The sequence below is a fragment of the Tachypleus tridentatus genome, chromosome 13 (genome assembly GCF_004210375.1).
Source record: "Tachypleus tridentatus isolate NWPU-2018 chromosome 13, ASM421037v1, whole genome shotgun sequence".
Taxonomy (NCBI): domain Eukaryota; kingdom Metazoa; phylum Arthropoda; class Merostomata; order Xiphosura; family Limulidae; genus Tachypleus; species Tachypleus tridentatus.
This window is the reverse complement of record NC_134837.1, coordinates 170,427,982-170,452,045: the sequence shown is the minus strand read 5'-3', so window position 1 is coordinate 170,452,045 and position 24,064 is coordinate 170,427,982. Positions and strand designations below refer to the sequence as shown.

At 33.7% G+C, this 24,064-nt stretch overlaps 1 pseudogene; it reads left to right on the top strand.

Moving 5' to 3' along the window:
• Positions 1–10,828, top strand: part of LOC143236371 (potassium channel subfamily K member 18-like) — a 19,083-nt pseudogene extending 8,255 nt beyond the window's left edge.
• The last annotated feature ends 13,236 nt before the right edge of the window (positions 10,829–24,064 follow it).

Sequence of the window (24,064 nt, the reverse complement as noted above, 5' to 3'; positions counted from 1 at the left end):
ATTTTATGGTAAAGAAAAATTATATCTTATCAGTAATTAGCTATTGATCTGAGAAGCAGGCCCTATATTGAGTTTACTCATTGCTAAAAAACAGTGTTTTACAATTACTAACTTAACTATTTGTATTGCACTGTGATTTCAAGAGACTCAAATTCAGTTGCTGAATTTTTAGTTTATTATTTACCAACAGAATGAAATTGCTTAAGTAAACAGGTTCTGCTGGTAGGCCGGTGATAAGTTCACGGTATTACAACGCTAAAATCCAGAGTTCGATTTCCCATGGTAAATATAGCACAGACAGGCTATAGTTTAGCTTTACACCACAAAAGTGACAACAAAACTGATGAAGCTTCCAATCTTTTAAGTGTATATGAGAAACACTTCGACATTATTTGTGTCAAAAGTAAGAACTAGAGTAAGATGTAGAAAAGTGCAAAATTGGACGCTGTTTAGACATGGAAAAATATTGCAAAAATGTTCTTTCAAAAATTATACTCAGTGAAGGCAGAAAAAGAGATACAATTATAATGTATTGCTGAAATCTGAAATATCACGTGCCTGTACCATTCAACAAAATTTAGTGTTTATAATATTCTATATAAAATTCTTCAATTAATGAATTAATTTTTGCACAACAGTTTTTTGGTATCGTTTTTATAATTCCTCAAAAGCACTGTAGTGTTTGTGTATTTAATACTAATTATGTAGAAATACATTGTTTACTGAAGAGGTGGAATAGCGAGAGTATTAGCTGATTTTTAAATTAAATTAAAATAATTAAATGATTTAATCATAACATATAATTACTTTCTGATACGTTCTTTAAAAACAAACTGTGAACATTCACATTAATAATAATTTTCAACAAACACTAATGCTTATATAATAATAATAAAATTTTCATAACCCACAAGAGAAATATGTAATTATTATTTTATGCTTTAATATCAGAATGTGTTCAAACAACTACTAGGTTCAAAAATTTCAAGTCCCACATGTTCCAAGTGTCTTTCGTTACTAATTACTATAATAACACAAACGTACTTTTTGCGTGATAAAATTCTATTTGTCATTTGGAGGTTAGAAAGAAAAGATGCATCTGTAGGTGGATCATATTTAGGTATTGTTTATGTATTTTTCTTAACTGGATGTTTAACTGTAAACAGGTACGATATATTTACAAATCGCTTAGTGTATCTAAATTCAGCTTACTTTCCTGAATCATGTTACACAGCATTCATTAACTATTTGTGATTCTCTAATAAATAGTACATTTCTGAACTTCGATTTATATATTTTATTTCTTCCACAAAATAAATAAATAAATATGTAAAGAAAGACAGATCGATAAGGTTTTTTTTTTTTACTTACTACGTTTAGATAGCTATTTAATTTAGTCGTTCTTAAACAAAAAGCTACACAGGTGCTTCTATGATTTATATCTACTACGGGGATCGAAATCTGAACTTCCAGAAATTTCAGTTCTTCCCGTGATGCTACTTCTTATAAAGGGTTTTACACATAGATAGGTGGTTTGTTTTTGAATTTTGTGCAAAACTACACTAAAGCTATCTTCGCTAGCCGTCCCTAATTTATCAGTGTAAGACTAGAGGGAAAGCAGCTAGTCATCAGCACCCACCGCCAACTCATTGACCGATCATTATAATGCCCCCACGGCTGAGAGGGCGAGCATGTTTAATGCGAGGGGGATTACAAATCGAACACCTTTACCACCTGGCCATGCCAAACCGAGACAGGTGGTCTAATTTCATCTCTCTTGCGACTTCTCCATATATCATAAAGTACAGAGCAATAATCAGCTACTGAGGTGTAGTCACCCTCAATTTAAAGTCAAAGTTTAGTCTGTATGTAAATCAGAGAAACATTTGATTCATAAAAAAGGTACAGAAAGAAATAATTGCTTTGCTGAAAAAGAAAGTTGTAGAATACAGCTACTACAGACAAATATATTTTCTTGATTTTTAAACGTTAATCAAGTTAAAGTTATCATAAGAAATTGCAATTTAGCCAAGTTAAACGTTAAAAACCGATAAATTAAAAAACGAGAACTTTTATAGATTATTCAATTAAATATAGGCATAAATTAACCAAATTTAACGTTGAGATTAATTAAATAATATTATTCAAGGCCCGTAATAGTTTATTTTTTAATTATTGAGCATGGATACTTGTTATATTGAAGCATACTGATTTCTATAGTTGTTTATAATATTATATCTGTGTTTTAATGCTTGTCTATACGTTATCTTCTGTTTTAGATGATTTTGCGCTAATAGGATATGGATACATTCGTTATTCTATCCGTCCAAGAATGTTATGGAACATTCATAATCAGCTCTTTGCTTGTAGTAGCGCAGAATAAGTTTTTGACTCTGTGAAAGAATATACATGAAAACAATAGTACTTTAGTGTAAAATATATTTTTTTACCAACGAATATAGGGATTGATCGTATCATTATAGCGCCCTAATGGTTTGAAAGGGTGAGAGCATGTTTGGTGGGATCAGGTTCGGATCCATAACCCTCAGATTGCGAGTTAAACATATGGATACTCATATTTGATCATTTACCCACGTAGGAATGAGTGAGTGAAGCATATAATCCCGGTATTGTTGAATGAAAATCAAAAGAATTTATAAAAAAACAACAACTGTTGTAATAATATTGAGTTTCCACTCAAGAGAAAGTGAAAACTCTATATTAATACAATAGTATGCTGGTATGAAGCTCTCTACTATGTTCTAGTTATAATCACTGATCCAAAACAATCTCTTTTCCACGAGCACTAGCATCAGTTGCATATCAATTAAACGTAGTTGTGTGCTACATGTTATACATAGGTGCTAAAGCACTGTGTCTTGTGGCTCACAAGTGATGCACAGGACAGCGATAGGGTTAACCGATGGAAAGCTTGTGAAATGATAAAACACAGCCAGAATGGGTGAGGAGGGATATGTAAAGTCGATCATGTTTTTCATCTGTACACGATAATAATGACGAGTCTAGAAATTACCAAGGGCAGCATTTAATTGTTTGTTTGAAGATAAAACAAAGTTACACAATAGGCTATATGTTCTCTGCCCACCACGGGTGTCGAAACCTGGTTTCTAGAGTTACAAGTCTACCGACAAACCGCTATGCCAATGGAGGTCCAACATTTACCTCTTACATCTTAATGCTTAACCTACATGTCAGAACGCTGTAGAAGTTAAAACGAACATTTCTTTTTCTTACCATTCTTCGAGGAGATTATGAATACCATAATTTTAGTGTACAAGTCTTGGCCAAGTCTTTTCGCTAAAATAAATAAATCTTATATTATTTATCAAAATCGTTTTGAAATAACATAATTTTAAAACTTCGTCAGAAGCGATCTCTTGTTGGGATCATTATTTATATCATGAAATCTCATGTTCTATTTACAACACTTCACGAGTGAAAAATAAAACACAATATGTGAATCACAATACCGTCTCTATTTCCGACGAGGCCTATTCCACATTACTAGGACTCATTAGTGTTTCACGTTAATTATTAGTAAGGTAGAAGAAGTATCGATTTTAGAAAGTTCTACTTTGAAATGTCTTTATCAAACATAGTTTGAGTGCACCATGGTCGTTTGGCTTTCTACTTTATCAACTAAACTTTGAAAGTTCTGATGATGTCATACAGTGTCGTTAAATATAGGTCAAGTAAATATAGAATGTAGCTTATAAATTTTGTGTAACTGTTTGTTCAATTTTCTGAACACATACACGAATCGTTTACCACCAGCCTGGCATGGACTAGCAGTAGTTAGAAAAATCGATTTGCAATCTGAGGATCGCGGGTTCCAACCTCTTTTCCGAACATGTTTACTCTCTCAGTTGCAGGGACTTTATAATGTTACGGTAAATTTCACTTCAATTGGTAAAGAACAGCTCAAGAGTTGGCGGTGGATGATGTTGACTAGCTTCCTTCCCTCTACTCTAATGTTATTCGAGCTTTTCGGCCCAACCACACACCTAAATAAAATAAAGTACATCAAAGATATGGTCCGGCATGGCCAGGTGGTTAAGGCACTCGACTCGTAATTCGAAGGTCACTGGTTCGAATTCCGTCAAACCAAACATGCTCGCCCTTTTAGCCGTGGGGCGGTATATTGTGACGGTCGATCCCACTATTAGTTGTTAAAAGAGTAGCCCAAGAGTTGGTGGTGGGTGGTGATGACTAGCTGCCTTCCTTCTAGTCTTACACTGCAAAATTAGGGACAACTTAGCACAGATAGTCTTTGTGTAGCTTTGCGCGAAATTCGAAAAACAAACAAGCAAACAAAAATCTAGCATCTAAACATTTATCTAAATCTTTTAAATTATACATTCGTTTTTCATTATAAATCGTGGGATATTGTAGCCTGCCTCACTGCTCGTTGACGGTTAAATTGAAGCTTGATAGTGCTTATGGCTGCTCAAAGAGATTTGAAAAATTTTCCTTAATTTTGATTTTGTGCTTTTTCATGTAGCTATAAAATTTAATGTTTCTTAATGAATATATTTCATAGCACCGAATTTCTATTTACGAATTTGTTAAGATAGGTTAACTAAATGCTCTCCCCAGTGGCACAGAGGTATGTCTGTGGACTCACTCCGCTAGGAACCGAGTATCGATACCCTGGTGGGTAGAGCACAAATAGCCCGTTATGCAGCTTTGTGCTTAATTCTAAAGAAACGAACAAAACCTTGTTTGAAAATGTGAAGATAATGTGAACCTCGATGTATGATTTATGCTTGTAAAGAAAAACCTATCTAGACTGGTTATAATAAGTTTTCCACCGTAAATCACCTAATATGATCTAAGCTTATTTTATTATTTATCTTAAATATCCATTCTTAGACACAGCTATGTGCGGACAGACAGCGTTAAATCTGTATCCCTCACCAATTCAATGGGAAGGAATTTGTTATTTGATTTAATTTTGTGCAAAATTCCTCGAACAAACTCAAGCAGTGACGGAAAGAATCAGTTGTAATATTTTTTATGGAGAAACCCAGCCTATTAATCTATACTTTTCTTTGCTAGCCTTTCAATTTGGAGTACTTACTATGTCGACGACCTTTGCTAAGAATAATTTACAACGAACACTACCGGTTGGTTTTATTTTTTCTGAGGATATGGGTGTTCTTGATTTAAGTAATGCTTAACCATCAAATAAAAATATAGCGTCTTCGTTCGTATAAGACAAATACGGCGTGTTCCATTACCACAGAGATATTTGGTTCTTTCCCAGGAATCAAAGACACTCTGGAGCGCTTGTCAGCCAGCTAGCCTTACCTCATCGTGATCTATTTTGTTGTAGCGAGTAGGAAGTTACTGGGTTGAGAAATTACACAGGAAAATGCAGCATGCAGTAGCCTGTTATTAGGCTATGTTGAGTTATTACACGTTTGCAAAGTTAAAGTATAAACATTAATTGTAGAGAATTCAGACAAGCATGTGCAAGTTATATTCATCAAACTTGCATGCACATACATAATCATATAGGAGGATACAACACGGGCCATTAATATAGATTCAGTGAAGAAGTGAAAATTATACTAAGATCTCCTCTAAACTCCGAGCGCCCATTATTTCCTGGTGTTGCCTTTAGGAATAACCTCTTTACTTGTATTTACAGAAGAGCTTACGTCTTCAAGTTTCAACTTTTATTAATAGCTTCGCTTCCTCTCTCATCTTATTAAGTGATATAAGTAGAAAGTGGGATAGGTTATTTATGTGCGGACTAAAACTATATATCACCGCATAAAATCAGTTAAACGATGTTTTGTAATCTTGTTTGTTTTCCTTTCATGTGTATGAAGAAGTTGAATAAAAACAATGAAAGGGAATTATACATTATTAGAAAGTTAGAGTTAGCGAGAGACGATATTCGTTTTTTTAAAATAAATATTAATGTGATTTGAAAACAAAAACAATAATTTCACTTGGTTTGTGTATGTCTTGTATATTAGAAACGTTGAAGCATTCTGGATTTTGTACAAAACTACTGTGAATATAAAAATCAGCATAGCGTCGCAACCGCTATAAATGTAAAGTCGTGATGGAACGGCATCTATCAGAACGACATTTTGAAATTACTTGGATTTTCGTGGGTAATGTGATGCCACCAAAAATTGGTCACTTTTGAGAAGGGTGTGTAACATTATTTTCAGATGCTAAGTATTTATATACTCAGATCATAAAGATATGTTGAGATTTGGAATATAGAATTTGCAAGACAGGATTATCCGTTGCACTCAATGCTATAGGAAAACATAAAAAAAGATCAATTTGCGGGACTGGCTTTATCCAGCAAAAAATTTATATTTTGTACTTTATGGCAAAACTACTACTGCTAGTTCAAACTAGTGTCTTACATCCATCCATGCTAATGGATTGCCTGTCAGTTTATAACGAACTCATAGCTTAAAGTGTGGAGAATATTTAGTGGTACTGTATGATTTCGAATCCAGCTAACCTGTTCCCAATTCAAAGCTCTACCATAGAGCCAACCTTTACTTTAGAAAGGGACTTCAGTAACATACCTAACAGTAGCCAAAGCCTTTCACCGGCCTTTGTAACACTAGGCAATGAATTTAATAAGAATTTTTTCTGGAAAAACGTCATAAGTTACGTGTGAAGTTTAATTGTTGCATACTTCATGCAGGTGGAGAGTGAAGCTAGCATTCATACCTATTCCTTATACTCAATTAATGATATAAACTAAGGAGGAAAGGTGGTAGGTGTACTTTCAACACGATATTCTTACTACGTAATTTTTCTCAATGGAAATTATGCTGCAGGGCTATTGTCAAGATGAACGATCGTCAGATAAAGCATGACCGGATGTGTTAAGATGGACTGTAAGAATGTGATGATTCTCCAAAATTAATTTGATATAATGTATTAAACTCCTGTATAGCTAATTGATGTACATTAAACAGCACGCTTTTGAACTTAAAATCTTTGTGATTTTTCTCACGTGGGATTTACCGTTTTTAATAAGATTATGTAATATTCATTTTAGTCCCAAACCCTTGGAACCTCTTTAAATACAGCAGCAGTGTTTATACACTTAGTTTGTAATCATATTGGACTGTACATAAGAAATTTAAACTATCATTTTAAAAAGATTGAAACTATTTCACGCTTAATTTTACTATATTACTTCTTTCGCCATTAATCACATTTTTGTACCCTTATCAAGTCTTGGATAATTATTAGAATTAGTAGAACATTTACAGCTTACAATAACAATCTAAAACAGATAATACTTAGGTTTGCATTCACAACTGATGAGAAGAACCAGAATCATGTAGTTTCCTCTAGTGTTATTACTTGTCGCTATCAATCGCCAAGAAAATTAGTTAACATGAGAACGTAAATATCAGAGGCATGATCTCTCTATGAAAAAATTAATTTAAATTATTGCCCTAAATACTTATAATTACTATTCTTTCTTACTTCTATACAAAATGCAAAAATTTCTATAATGTAGAATATACAATAATGTGATTTTATGTGGTTAATGCAAAGCTGGACAATGGATCGTGCTCATCACAGGTTTCGAACCCCGATTTCTATAGCATTATAAACCTTCAAGCGTGCTACTGAGGCACGTGGGGCTTAGAAGTACTAGATGTACTTCAAAAATAAAAACAAGTGCAAATTGTATAGATGAAACAGATAATCACAAACTTTAACTCGAAGACGAAACGTTTTCAAAATGGTTTTCAGTTAACAAAGATTTATTTGTAATACATCAGGTCGATTACGTTAATCAAATAAAAAATTTGTCCCATCGGTGTTGGTGATGAAGTTGAAATAAGGAAATTTGAAACGTTACGCTACTCAAGGAGTAAACACACAAAATCTAAAACTTGAAGAAAACCTAGGTTTTTTTTTTTAATTTCGCACAAAGCTACGCGAGGGTTATCTGTGTTAGCCGTTCCTAATTTAGCAGTGTAAGACTAGAGGAAAGGCAGCTAGTCATCACCACCCACCGCCAACTCTTGGACTACTCTTTTACCAACGGATAGTGGGATTGACCGTAACATTATAACACCCCCCACGGCTGAAAGGGCGAGCATGTTTGGCGCGACGGGGATGGGAATCCCAGACCCTCAGGTTACGAGTCGCACGCCTTAACACGCTTAGCCATGCCGGGCCTCCTAGGTTTTGTTTAGTGTGAATCACCAGAACATAACTTCCAGTTGTAATTTATATTTCTACAATATATAAAATAAGTAGCTACAATGCAGGATACCACGAAGAAAAATCATTGTATCTTGTTTTACTATTAGTTATTGTCCTTAAGAGTAAATCTCTTTTTCTTTTTAGAGAAAAATCCATTTTTAGCACTATGTGTACTATAAGTATATGTTGGCTGCTATATCAATTAAGCTCGTTTAATTGGAAAAAAATCAGTTATTGCAGCTCCTATCGAATGCGTTCGCATGCAGTCACCAATATTGCACAGCATTTAAGTTTTTTTATCATCAACTTCTGTTTGTTTGTCGTACGTTAATGGGTTGTGAATAAGTTACAAATTTTTCTTGCCATATATCTCATAAGTAAAATTTTGCTGTTATTCCTTTAAAAAAATTGTATATTCGTAACAGATATTATTATATATCATTAAGTGGCAAATGTCGTTTGACTTTTATAAAAGCGTAAACTTCTTTCTTCTGGTTAGCACTGGTAAAATAAAAGCCATGTCTAAAACAGATGTTAGTTATTGTGATATGAATCTGGTTTTCGTTTCGAAAAGTTGCAAGCTAAACATAACTTTAAATAGAGTTATATTAAGTATTTCACTTTCATTCACACCGTAGAAAGTTCACACCATTCCAGTGTATTCATTCTTCAAATTATATCTAATATACTCTCTGTTAGCTGTGTAAGAATGTGTTTGGACTACTGAAGAATTTCTTCTAAACATATTTACTGATGGCGCTCATAATTGCGTGATGTTATACTTCAGTAAATGTTTTGGGTCAAATTATATCAGAACGTGATTATGAAAAACAACCAAGTTGTACAAGAGCTTTCATTTACCCTGTCTGTTCTTTATTACAGGATATGGAAACATTGCACCAAAGACTAACTGGGGAAAGTTAGTGACCATTCTCTACGCTATTGTAGGAATACCTCTGATGTTTCTCTATCTGACTAACATTGGAGATTTTTGGCCAAGTCTTTTAAATACCTTTACCGCAGGTTGTGTGGGTGTAAAGCCACAGGATGGTCGTCGACGTCCCCGTCGTCATGTAGAACATTATCGTGTCCACCACATCGTGTTACAGGAAAACACCTCTAATTCTCACGGTCCTCTCGAAGCTACATTGCCCAGCAAATTCAGGACATCGCAACCAGTCGCCGAAGAAGTTAAGATGGAAGTCATTCCAGATGATCCATCAGAAGAGGGGGATTATGGGAAATCGCGGACAAATGTACCAATAACTCTCTGCCTAACCTTGATTACTGGGTATATATGCGGAGGGGCTTTTCTTTTTTCTATTTGGGAAGGTTGGGACTACCTAGATGGCGCTTACTTCTGCTTTGTTACTCTCAGTACTATTGGGTTTGGAGATCTGGTGCCTGGTGATACAGTTGTTTCGGATACACCGGGTTCACAAGAAAAACTGGTCATATGTTCCTCTCTATCTTGGAGGCATGGCTCTGATCGCCATGTGTTTTACTCTGGTCCAGGAAGAGGTTATTTATAAAATGAGGAGCATTGGAAAGCGATTAGGTATTGTAAACGACTCCGAAGATTCTGATGATTGAAAACGTAATGACTGGTGGTTTACTGGATTACAATACTGTAATTGTGTTTTCAGCATTTTGATAGTTACCGCGATTTGGCAAATAATTTAGTTGTTGACATTACGAATTATTACAAAATGACGACTTGTGATCAGATAACATACCAATTTCTGCATGATTTAGGCTGCTGCGAGAATCATAAATGATCCAGTGATTTCAAAATGTAAAGGACCAGAGAGTGATAGGTCTGTGAATGACAATATCTCAGTGAACGGAATCGTTCTGTAGTTCCTGAAATGTATAATATTATGTTTATGTTTTAAGCTATTTGAATATAATATATCGTTAAAATGCGACACAATCTGACCAGAAGTCCATTGGACTCTTTCCACCCTTCCAGAAAAATTTTAATGTGTAGCGTTGAAATGGATGATTTATCACAGTGGTTTATTGTTGTATTGCGATCAAAGTCCATAAATTTGTTCCATATCCTGTTTCACATAAATAACAAGTTAAAATATACACATGGCTTTTACTGATCCGTTAGTCAAGTGAGCAGAAAGTATTTCTACACTCAGCACACTAACACAAACAGCGTCGTTGATTATTTTCTTAACATTAGCAAAATAAACTTTTCCGTAAAAATGTTAGGGATTAAAATGTGCCTTATGAGTTAAAACAGTGAAATATCTACTGGAACTAAAAGAACATTTCGCTTTTTGATTTACTCAAGACTGTAGCTGTGTTCGCTGTAGCCTATCATACAGCCATTTTTAATGTATATTCTTATGGAAAGGATAACACTCCTGTTGTAAATTTGTGTATTGTTCCTTTAATAGTGTAACAATGTTGTCGATAAATAATTAATATATTAACTACGCTGAATCTTATACGGCTATTATGTACCATCTGTGATTACCCATATTGATTGACAAAAACATAGATGCAAAGAGGGTACAACTATATAATCATCACATACGAGAGATTTCTATTTAATATTATTTGCATTAATTAAGAAAATTTGTTGCAGAGAAGCACATCTCAGATTTTGTGTCTATTCTTCAACTGTTCTTATCAGCAACCTTTCCTGTAGTTATTTATAAGAAAGAAAAAGAGAAATCATGGCAGTTATATATGTAATCAACAATTTTATATAGGATATTGTGTAACTTTGCACACAGATAAACAAATAAACGTAAATTAAAAAGTAATAATAATATAAATGAGGAATAAAATGATATGTTTATCTATATATATAAAAACTAACACCAAAAGATTATTTACATTAATAAATTTCCAATTATAACATATACCCACACATCATATTCGAATTATACTGAGAAAGGTTTCTAGTCCTCTTCCCTTTGTTCTCGTTAAGCACGAAGTTATAGAACAGGCTATGTGTGCTCTGCCTACCTCAAGTATAGAAACTCGTTATAAAATCTCAGATTTTCCGCTGAGCCACGGAAGGTCTTTAAATTCTTATAAGCGACTACTAGATAACATCTAAAAAATACGCCAGTCGATTTCTTGAAAAAAACAACTAATTACAACACCTTTATGTTTAAACAGTTTTAGCAAGCATTTCAATATTACACTCGCATAGGTACTCAGGACAAACTCGGAGTTTCGCGATGACGAGAAACTTACTTGAAATAAAAATGTATCACAGACGGCTGGTATGGGTATTAACACTTTTACTAATAAAGCAAAGAACAACGTTTTGACCTTCTTAGGTTAACCTTAAGATGACCTAAGAAAGTTGAAACGTTGTTCTCTGCTTTATTAATAAAAGTTTTAATACCCATACCAGCCGTCCTGTGATATAGAAACATGGAGATTATCTCCTTAACGGGGAAGGCGAGATGGCGTACATGTTTTGAATTAGCTAAGAAAATCTACCAAACGGACGATAAAGATTAAGGAAGAAAGCATCTGGTGGTTGTAAAGAAAATTACTTATGCACACGAACCCTCATTCGAGTTACACGTGCTTCGTATTAATCGTTCCTTTCATTTCGGGTTAGTTTCACCCAGTGAAGGTTGAAATGGCTGTTAACCGTACATTTAAACTTAATCCTTGGGGCGTAGCCCTCTCTGAAATTCTATCGATAATTGTCTAACCAGTTTCTCAAACCAACTTGTAACGTTACGACCATCGACAGATGAATAACTTTGTTTGATATACACAGCTAATGAATTGACAAAAGCAAAGTTTCACAACAAGAAACAAATGACGTCAGATTAAATAACGTGTACATATATGTATACACACACAAGTCTTCCAATCATTTTATAGTACAAGATAGTAGTACTAGGCTGAAATATTTAAGAAAACACAATACTAATTCATATTTTCTTTTCGTTTATTATAAGAAATAGTTCATGTGAAAACCAATCAATATAAGTACAAATTTATACTTAGAATGTATATACAATTAACATATTTATTGTGTTATGTTTAAATATATTTATGTGATATTTGATATTTTGGCGCTTACAATTCAATGTTATGTTCTGGTTTGTTCTTAGCTGTAATCATATTGACAGTATTTTTAAACTTGCATTGAATATCGTTTATGATCCAGACTCGAAATTTTCTTTTGTTCCTTAACAGGAAAACTATGATAGATAACCATATTATTATGACTAGTAAGTTTATCGAAGAAAGCGTTTTATTAGTATTAATTGAAAATGTTTTTATGTCCTTGCAATTGTTCTATCTGAATCTTATTGCAACAATCATAACAATATTACGAGTGACGTTATATAAGATGTATCAAAATTATAATGTGACGTGTGACTTGATATTCATCTCTGTAGTATAGTGGACTAGATCTATTGATTGTTTGGGCCTATAATAATAAAGTATTACTTCAATGTGGTAATTTAAAAAGAGAGTCTGTGCTTTACGTCAATAAATGTTTAATAAAAAAAACTATATACGTCCAAAACAATGTTGTTTTGGCGAATTTTTGTTTCTTTACATAAAAAAGTAAGTTTAAGATAGCAAGCCAAACAGATTACCACTATTAACTTCTGTAGATTTTGAGATCAAAATCTATGGTGGCTGTAATATGCATACATAAAACTGTTTAACAAATGTATGTTATTGTACTCAAGCACACAGTAACATAATGTTCATGTTCATAGTTAAAAAACCTTGGGGATGAAATGTTCAGGGAAACAGTTCGTGTTCTTGGAGAGCTCAGTAGGTAGTCTTGTTAGCTTCGTCCCAAAGTGGCACAGGAGAATGTCTGTGGACTTAAAACGCTAAAAACTTGGTTTCGATAACGCGTGGTGGGTAGAACACAGAGAGCTCATTGTGTAGCTTTGTGCTTAATTTCAAAGAATCAAACAAAAAATTATTAGCTTCTGTCTCGCACGAGTTACGTATCCAGATAATGTATTATAATATTTATAAATATAATTTAAACATGATTCGTTACTTCTTATACCATAGCGCTAATATCCCAGATTATCGTATTCTTAGGGAAAAAATATATATCTTGTCGAACTATTCGACGCGGCAATTTTTTTTGTTGTTGCGATTTCCTTTCTTAATATCGTAATTACTAAACGCCTATTGAAATTCATATTGGCTCAGTAGAAGTAACCTTCTTTTTCTTCCGGATAAATAATGCATTCTGATTACTTAATGAAAAACAAGTTTGTGCTCGAATAAGATGTCGTTACTGGTTAGTATACTGTCTTGAAGGTATTGATAAATCAAGGGTTAATCTCGAGATATAAATAATAAATTCAGTTCCAAGTTTAATGAATGATTAGCCTCTCAGGATGGCTTAAAAGCAGAATGTAATGAATGCAACCGTGAGATATTTAAATTTTGCTTGTTGATACGCTGCTTAAAGAGAGAGAGAACTTTTAGCTCTTTACAAATAGCAGTTAATGAATCTCTCTTGTGAGACATTTACGTTTGCACTCACTCTTTAAGAAAATACAACGTTTAATGCCTTAAAAGAAGCACACAACGAACTTTTTTATAAAATATTAATTCGTATGCTGTTTCAGGAAAGAGAAAAATTCAATGCTTTACAAGCAGCACTTAATGAACTTCTCTTTTGAAATACAAGATCATTCTTATGTTGCTTAAGGGGAAAGGGAAGTTTTGATGTTTTGCAAGCAGCGTATAATAATCTTCCCCTTGTTAGTTATTTATTTCAACATATACTGCTTGGATCGAAAGAGAGAGTCCCTTATCATGAAACTGAAATCGAAATATGTATTAAAAATAAAAAGTGGCGTAAATTTATGAATTTATACAGGAGGCGTTTCACGTAACCTATATAAAGTTCTCATTTATGCATGTACAATGAGGCATGTGAAAACACGTTTTGGAATTCGAATTTTTCATGACAAAAGTAGCAAGTAAGAACAGCTTTTTAAGCATTATATATATTTCTTATTTTTCCTATTTTAAGTACAATAGTAAGCGTAAGGTTTTATATGGCCGACTTCTTTATACTTTGTTTGTTTTTGAATTTCGCACAAAGCTACTCGAGGGCTACCTGCGCTAGCCGCTCCTAATTTAGCAGTGTAAGACTAGAGGGAAGGCAGCTAGTCATCACCACCCATCGCCAACTCTTGGACTACTCTTTTTACCAACGAATAGTGGGATTGACCGTCACATTATAACGCCCCCACGGCTGAAAGGGCGAGCATGTTTGGTGCGACGGGGATGCGAACTCGCGACCCTAGGATTACGAGTCGCACGCCTTAACACGCTTGCTGTGAAACTCGCTTTAGAAATCGTTCGTTACAGCTAAACTGACCCCTAGTTTAGCTTTACTTTTACTTTCACAAACTTAACTTACTTACTTATTTTCTGTATCTGCATAAGATAAGAAAGATAAATCTAACCCTCTAGTAATAACAATATTAAACATTACAAAAATATTTAAAAGCTTCGAGTAAGATGACGTCAAAATATTATCAAAACCTAGTACAACAATTAAATTGCATACACGATTTGTGCATAGTCATATTAAAAACCTGTCATAACTATCATTTTCAAAACCCTCATCAACACTCCTTTTATGAAAACTAAATAATCATTAAATATTAAGTCACCAAACAACCCAAACAATAACTCTTAAAGTAAACAGTATTGTATAACGAACTCTTAAACTAGACATATTTTACTTATACTGGGAACCACAGATCATTTTATGATCAACCGAATGTGGACATATGGCAATGGAAATGTGACACATTTTGTTTTTTGTTTCCCACTTTGGGCCTTGCATGGCCAAGCGTGTTAAGACGTTTGACTCATAATCCGAGGGTCACGGGTTCGAATCCCAGTCGCACCAAACATGCTCGCCCTTTCAGCTGTGGGGGTGTTATAATGTGATGGTCAATCCCACTATTCGTTGGTAAAAGAGTAGCCTAAAAGTTGGCGGTGAGTGGTGATGACAAGCTGCCTTCCCTCTAGTCTTACACTGCTAATTTAGGGACGGCTAGCGCAGATAGCCCTCGTGTAGCTTTGCGCGAAATTAAAAAAACAAACAAACAAATTTCCCACTTTCTTATATTCACAACATGAAAAAACGTAACAAGCATGTTACAGCTATTTCTTGAATACAGAAGAGAAAAAGTACAAAATAGTTACATGTTATTATTCCGCCAGTGGCTCAGCAGTATGTCTATGTTAAAACAGAATTTCGGTACTCGTTGTAGGCAAAGCACATGTAGCTCATTGTGTGGTTTTGTGCTTAACTACAAACAAACATATCATTACTTTAGTATATTAATCTATTACAAGCCAGATGTATTTCAGCACAATAAATGAATGTACATATGAAGTATAGGAAATATAACATAATGTTTAGGGACAAAGGCAATACATTCCATAGGTCAAACACCCTATTTGAAAAATAAAATTGTCTTAGCTGAAGGCGACTTCTATCTTGCCTAAATCTATATTTGTGACTTCTACTTCTGTAATTATCGCTGTTAAGTATGAAAAACGTTGATACATCACCATTATCAATTTCTTTTACAATCTGAAATAATTCAATCAAATCCTCTCTAACTCTTTTCCCTCTCAAGAGAAAACAGTTTTAATGATCTTAATCTCTCCTCATGTGACAACCTCTCCATCGCAAATACCATTCTAGTAACCCTCTTCCAAACCCATTCCAAAAAGTCAATGTCTTGCATAAGGTAAGGAATCAAAGACTGAACACAATACACCAAATATGGCCTAACCTGTGACCTATACAATAAACTTTAAACATCTTCACTATATCTGTAGATAGAACCTAAAATACCCTTTGCCTTACGATTATCAGCAGCAAACAGCTTGGATGGAAGAGGCCAATGGTCTTAGATCTTAGTCCTGAGGTACATCACTTGCAACATTAATCTAATTTGAGTAAGCTGCATTTAAAACAACCCTCTGTTTTTCATCAAGCTATTCTTCTATCCCATTAGTTAATTTATCCCCAACATATGAAGCTATAACTTTCTTTACAAGATATTTTAAGTTTGCACAACTGATTAAGGCTAATAGGCTTATAATTACTGAGACAACTTCTATACCTTCCTTGAAGATTAGAGTGGCATTAAGTAATTTTCAACCTACTTGTTATGATACACTATTCAAGGACTCACAAAAATGTGGCAAGTAGCTCCCATATCCAATCCTTGACCACTTTTAAAATCCCTGAAGGAATATTATCTGGCCAAGGAGGCTTATCATTCCTTAAACTTCCAAATTTTATTTGATCAAGCTCAGAATTTGTGTAGTTCTCTTGTTCAACTTTGTTCTAACCTATCATTTTTTAGATGAGGAACACTGCCTATGTCTTCATTACCGAAAACGTAAGAAAAAGCAGAATTTAATACCCTAGCCATTTCATAATCATCATATTCAAGCATCCCTTTATCATCCATCAAGGGTTCTATCCCCATCCCAACATTTTCTTTACCCCAAATATAATTTTTAAATTTCTTACTGTTAAGTTTTATGCTTTCAGCCAACTTTTTTCATACATCATTTCTGATGTCTTAATTGCCTGTTTGAAAAAACATTTTTGTTCTCATATAATCCAAATCTTCTATAATACAGTTCAATTTAATTTTTTTTTAGATTTGTGATGTTCTTCTTTGATTTTATGAGAGAACCTGTATTTTTACTTACAGCTACCCTTTTTTTCTTTAAGGAATATATTTCTTTCAAATAACTGAGCTCCCCAAATCTCAACAGATAATTCTTGTTGCATCTCTACAGAATTTGCTTTTTTTTTAAATTTGGTACAAAAATGTCATTATTCCTGATTTTCACATGCAGTAAAACATTACATCTACAACAGCAATGATCACTTGTACCTAGATGTTTCTCAATTTCCAAACTTTTAACCATCTCTATGTAAGAAGTTAACAATATGTTTAAAATAGCATTATTTCCAGTGATGAAATCCATCTTGAACAGTTTCCAGTAACATCAATCACATTTCTCCCTTATAGTTTGATTTTAGTATTCTCCAATCATTATATCCCAGTTTTAAATCATTTATAATTATGACTTCATTAATAGCTGAAAGCTTAATATCTCTGTAAAGTTTCTCACTAAATTTATCAGTTTCATTTAGTGGTCTGTAACAAATTCCTACTAAAGCTTTTCCCTTGTTTTCCACTAACAGAAACCCAAATTGATTCAATTCCTTGCTAGTATCTTTAAAACTCTCAACTAAAGAAAAACTTTACATATAGAGCCACTTCTTCCCCTTTCTTTACTAATCTGTCTCTTAAATTAGCTATAGCCATACTTTTCAAAAAAGTTTCTGTAATAAAATTATCTACATTTAACTATATTTCAGTTTTTCAATTATATCATAATTTCTATTCCTTTGAAAATCATCTATTTTTTTCTTATACTTAGCATGCATGATGATGGTAAAATTAAGCCTATAACTATATTTATGTATTGATTCTATATACTTTAATTTTGTTTAATTTAATTTGTCTTTACCCTCACTTCTATCTAGTCCTAATCTAAAATTTCCCTTACTGTCGAGTTTATAGTCCTTGCAAACATGTCATACCCTTTCCTATTTAAGTGTAAGCAATCCATTCTAAGACGTTTTTCTCCCTCCCACCCACTTGATGCCACCAATCCAACCACTTAACCTACTCATCCTTACATACTTTAGCCTAGCGTTTAGCCCCAGTGATCTACTCAAAATTTTGTGTCCAAAATTAATTGTTGGCAATATCCCTGACACGTGTGTGTGTTTGTGTGTTTTTTCGTATAGCAAGGCCACAAAAGGCTATTTCCGCAGCCCACCGAGAGAATCGAACCCTGATTGTAGCGTTGTAAATCCGGAGACATACCGCGCTGTACTAGCGCGGGCATCCTTGACACCCTAAATTTATAATATTTATCTCAAGTGAAATTTACAATGAGTCAGCAGTCATGAAAAATCCTCAAATAAGACTCCACTTTTGCATGCTGGAAAATTAAATGTATAAACATTTGTTAATTTAAACTATTTATTTTTTGTCTTATGAATCTATTTTAAATAATACCAAGCAAATAATATTTCTTAAAACCTAATACGTATCCATTAATGGTTTTGGTTCATACTGCATAAACTATTGTAAAATAAATATAAATCAATATCAAACGTTTTAATCACTCATTATTGGTGGTCTCCTGTAGGGCAGCCGTAAGTCTAAGGATTTAGAGGCTAAAATCAGAGGTTCGATTCCATTCAGTGGACACAGCACAGGTCCCGATATGGTTTTGCAATAAAACACTCGTACTCATTATCGATGAAAGTGTTAAAATTAAGTTAATTTTCTTTTTTGTAATTTCTCGCAGAAACTACACAAGGGCTATCTGCGCTAACCGTTCCTAATTTAGCAGTGTAAGACTTGAGGGAAGGCAGCTAGTTATCACCACTCATCACCAACTCTTGGGCTACTCTTTTAAATGGTAGGATTGACCGTCACATTATAATGCCCCCACGGGTGAGAGAGCGAGCATGTTTGGTGTGACGGGATTCAACCCGCAACCCTCAGATTATGATTTGACTGTTTTACGCTTTTCGCCGTGTCGGGCCTAGTTAACCTCCTATTGCACTCGTTATGAAAATGCGTCGGAAAACATGTTTACTTTGAGTTTTTTACTTATATGGGTTAATATTGCATAACCATATTTTTGTGGAACATATTTTGTCATAGATGCGTGCGTTGCTTAGAATTAGCAGTGTTTAATTGAAAAATCAACAAAAATAATTCTACGACTTTTCTTGACCTGGAAGTAAAAGATTTCAGCAACAGAATTGAAATATTTGTAAGTGTTTTAAGTAAGAAAGATAGGTTTGTTACCTGTACGCTACATCGTGCTATGTGATGGTTAAAACACAGCTTGATATGAATCTGAGATACTGTTTAGACATTCAAGAATGAGCATTCATGTAACATTTCTAGAGCATGTAGACAAAGACATTATGACCTCATTATTTATGTGTGATAATATATACAGATAGTTCCCATGTTGACATATCTGTGGACAGAAAACTAAACTAAAACTCAGTGATCGAGCTTTCATACAGTTCGCAACAGTTTTCAAAATGGACTTCCCGAAAGAGTTTGGAACAGCGAATATTTCGCCTCATGAGTTTTTAAAATTAAATTCTCTCTCTTGTCTTACTAAAAACTACTATTTATTATTGTGCACACCTTGTTAGACTTGAACACTCTTATGTTCCAATGTTTAATCTACGTTTCTGTCTCTGGTTCTAGTATTTATCCCAAAATTCAAAAACTTATCTTTGAAATGCTTGTTACGGAAGATTTGCCGATTATTTGAAGAATAACATTTCTGATAGAAAACTCAACTTCCTCGCATTTATTCAGCTCAGTTTTGTAGTTTTTTTATTTCTCTCAAAAGAAGAATACACAACACACATGTTGTATTTAGTAATCAGTCATGTCTGGAAACATTTCTGAAGTCAAAAATTGTTGGCACTGCGAAGGGATCTTCTGAAGAAAACATGATGACGACACACAAGAGTTTATATTTGCAAAATCATCATTTATGAATTAGGTTGTGAAATTTAATAATTTAAAGGAAAAAAATGTTAGTTTCTGATGTGTTCTTAATTTATTTATCTTTCGTTTCTTTAGTGCAGAAGAGATTTCAAACTAAGAGATACTCTTTAACAATTGTAATGTTTTCTCTTGTTGAAGAGAAAAAATAATTAGTAAATTTTACACAAAGATATTAATATAATAAAATCTTTGTATGAGACACGTCGTCTCTAGGAGAGAAAACTAATGCCTTAATGGACTCAACATCATTTGAATAATGATATAAAAGGAAGAAAACTTTCATAAAGATATTTGAAAATAAGTCTATCGTTTATAGATAATGATATGAAGTTTGAGAAAAGTGACAAAAATGATTATTAGTCGACTGAACTAGTGTTAAACAATGTTTGATTTTCCTTCACAGTTTGGTAGATGGTGAAAAAGGATTTAATATAAATATAAATATTGTTGCAAAGAAGAGAGAAACAAATATTTGTAGCTCTGGGTTTGTAAAGCAAAACCCAACCTGTGGGATTGTAAGAAAATAAACATAGAGAAGTTTCCAATGACAAAAAACATGTATCTTGAACAAATGGGTTACTGGTTTATACACAAAAAAAAAGAGATGCAAAAATACATCTTTTCATAAGGAGAGAGCAAAGACTGAAGAAAATATATTTTTATTTAGAAAATATAAGTGAAAACATCCCAGTTTGTGATGCCAACACAAATCTGCGTGAAACTGTACAATATTAAGATTTAACAATGGCAGTTGTAGAATAAGCAGTGTTTGAAAGCAACAAAATTAACTTAGATGAGTTGTCCCACATTTGGAAGTTAGTGAATGCGTTGTGAAAATAACGGTCAAATTCCACTTTGATTTGGGTAGCCCAAAGTTGGAGGTGAGAGCTACTGACTAGTTGTTGCTTTCTTTCCTCTCTGTTGGCTGAAAATTACAGACGGTTAGCGAAGATGTTACTTCAATATATTTGAGCTAATATCCAAACAAACATAATCGAATTGTCAGGCTAAGATGTTGCGAAACACGGGGACCAGGAAACTGTAACGTTTAAGCTTTTACATATATATGCTATAGACAATTCTTCTCAATTACAACAAAATGTTGTAAGATTGGAATGATTGAAATAGGACCTACAACTTGCATTCACAACTTTTATCTACGCATATCCTAAATTATATTCTTGATAAAATTATCTCATTTATAAATTAAATGTCGATATTGATTTTAGTTTCTTCATTGCCAATGTCTCCTGTATGCTATCATAATAGTAGAGTTATTTTCATCAGTACTTTTATCATACTGTCAATCTAAATGTTTGTTGATTCTTGAAGAAGTACAAGCACTAGGCTTCGTATAATCTGGCGTAGATAGCTTAATTGCTTTGGGCCTCAAAACGCGGAACAACCAATCACATGGTGTTTTATATGTTTTTTTAAACGACGCGTGATTGATCCTACATAATCTCGTTCACATCGAGAACAAACCAATCGATAAAGAACACAAAAACACTGAGGTTTATTAATTCTGTCTTTTATTTTGGAAAACTTCTCTATTCTCAATACTGATTTAAGGCAGTACACAGAAATATGTGGATAGTTTCTTGATGACGAGATTACCTAGGAAAGTGGAAACGTTGTTCCCTGCTTATCAGTAAAAGTGTTAATATTCATACCAGCCGTTCTGAGATACATATGGATAGTTTAAATTGATAATTTGTTCCACAAAATTTATCTACTTTGTACACTCAATTTGAACAAAGTTTTATTGTTTGTTTTTTTATTTCGCGCAAAGTAACATGGATATTTTGTAGCCGTCCCTATTTCAGTGTAAGTTAGAGGAAGATAGCTTCATCACTCACCTACCGAACTTTTGGACTACTCTTTACTAACGAATGAAAGGGTTGACCATCACGTTATAACACCCCACAGCTGAAAGAGCGAGCATGTTTGGTGTGACAGGAATTCGAACCCATACCTTCGGTTACGAGTCGAGTGCCTTAAAAACGTCTTTCATAAGAAGAAAGCCCGACATGGCCAGGTGGGTTAAGGCGTTCGACCTCGTAATCTGGATCGCGGGTTCGAATCTCGCACCAAACATGCTCGCCCTTCAGCCGTGGGGCGTTATAATGTGACGGTCAATCCCACCATTCGTTGGTAAAAGAGTAGCCCAAGAGTTTGCGGTGGATGGTGATGACTACCTTCCTCTAGTCTTACACGGCAAAATTAGGGACGGCTAGCACAGATAGCCCTTGAGTAGCTTTGTGCGAAATTTAAAAACACAAAAAAAGCACAAGGAGAAGGCAAAGACTGAAGAAAATTTATTTTAGTTTAGAAAATATAAGTGAAAAACATCCCAGATAGTGATTCGAGCCCGAAATCCTCAGATTACGAGTTGAGTGTTTTAACCACCTGACCACGCTGAGCCAATTAAAGACGTAAACCATTTTTTTGACAATACATTTGCTTTCTTTACATTTTATATTTCTTTATAAAAATAATGCCATTTACTAAAAACATGAATCGCTCTATAAAAGAAGACAAGTTATCAGTTTTGTCATTGTTAAATATATGGATATTTGTAATTTAGGAGTAATAGATCAGCTGAAAGGGAGCTGGCCAACACTACACATCGCAACGTCTGGATACTCTACTGAAATTGTGGAATTGATCGTCGATTTATAATTGTACCATGGATGACAGGATTAAATTGCTAGTCAAGTGGCATAATAACTATGCCATGCCCATGACCTTCTATAGATGAAAACAAACAAATTTTTTCGTTGTTACCACTACATAGAAGTCTAAATAAAATAGGCCCGGTAAAATTGCGCCATCTAACTTATAACGAATTTGGTTTAAGATAAACGCTACATTTAGTAATTGCACTTAAATCATTAAATCTAAATGCTCTTAGGGGATCGGGAAGGCAGCGAATTATACGCGTTATCTAGAGCATTAGCGCAAAATAACTTAAAAATTAGACATAATCATAAAAATTTACAGTGGAACTGGTATGAAATAGGATTCCCTTCACCTCACTAAGCGACCCGCTGCAAAACAACCACATGTTATAAAATATTAAACTGTAACATTGTTTAAAAATGAGCATTGCAATTTTTTAAATATTTACCTTTCAGGATAAATAAGTGCATTGATTGTTCATAACTTGCGCTCGTCCGTTAGTAGGTTTATGGGTGGGGCAGGCGATAAATAATTGCAAGTAATTCAATTATATAGCAGTACACAAGAACTATTAGTATAATGGGTAGTTTTTTGCTAATGTGAATTGTTCTCATGTTAAAACCAAATTCTACCACTACATAGATATGCATTTAATATATTACTGTGTGTTTGTATATATATATATATATATGTAAAACAACAAAATGTTTCATTTTGCCTACTTCATTTCAAGACCGGTGGCTCTTCAGAAAGTCCAACGACTTACCACATTAAAAATCTGGTTTCGATACTTAGAGTGGGCACACCCACAAATAGCCCATTGCTTATCTTTGCGCTCAAGAAACATATAAAACTTGAAAGAGGTGACAAATTATACTTAAAAATATAAATTTCTACAATGTTGGCTTATATACTGTAAACTAATTATAATGAAAAAGTGAAATTTCTACAATGTTTTATAAAATATTACCAGTTTTAACATAAAACCATACACTTGTTTTTTATATCAAAATAAGTTTTGAATTTCAAGTAATATTATACTAAAACATGATTTCTTATACTTTGACAAACGCATATCGCATCCTGAAATTAATAGGTGTACTGTTGGGTGTTTGTGTGTATTCAATTTGTCGTCCAATATTCGTTATTCAGTGAGCTTAGCATAGACAGACTGTTTTTCATGCTGAGTAAATTGAATTCATTTGTTTATATACCTTCATGTACTCGAAGCTAAACTAGTAGTAAGATTGATTAGGCATCATTATTATGTATAGCCAATGGCTGTTGTTGTTGTTGCTTGAATTAAGCATAAAGCTACACAATAGGCTATCTGTGCTCTGCTCACCATGAGTATCGAAATCCGGTTTTAGCGTTGTAAGTCCGTAGACGTACCGCTGAGCCACTGGGGCATAGCCAATGGCAAAATAACTTATTGGTTTCACCCATACGTCAAACTCGCTATAAACTTTCTGTTTCTGATAATAAAAAGAATAATT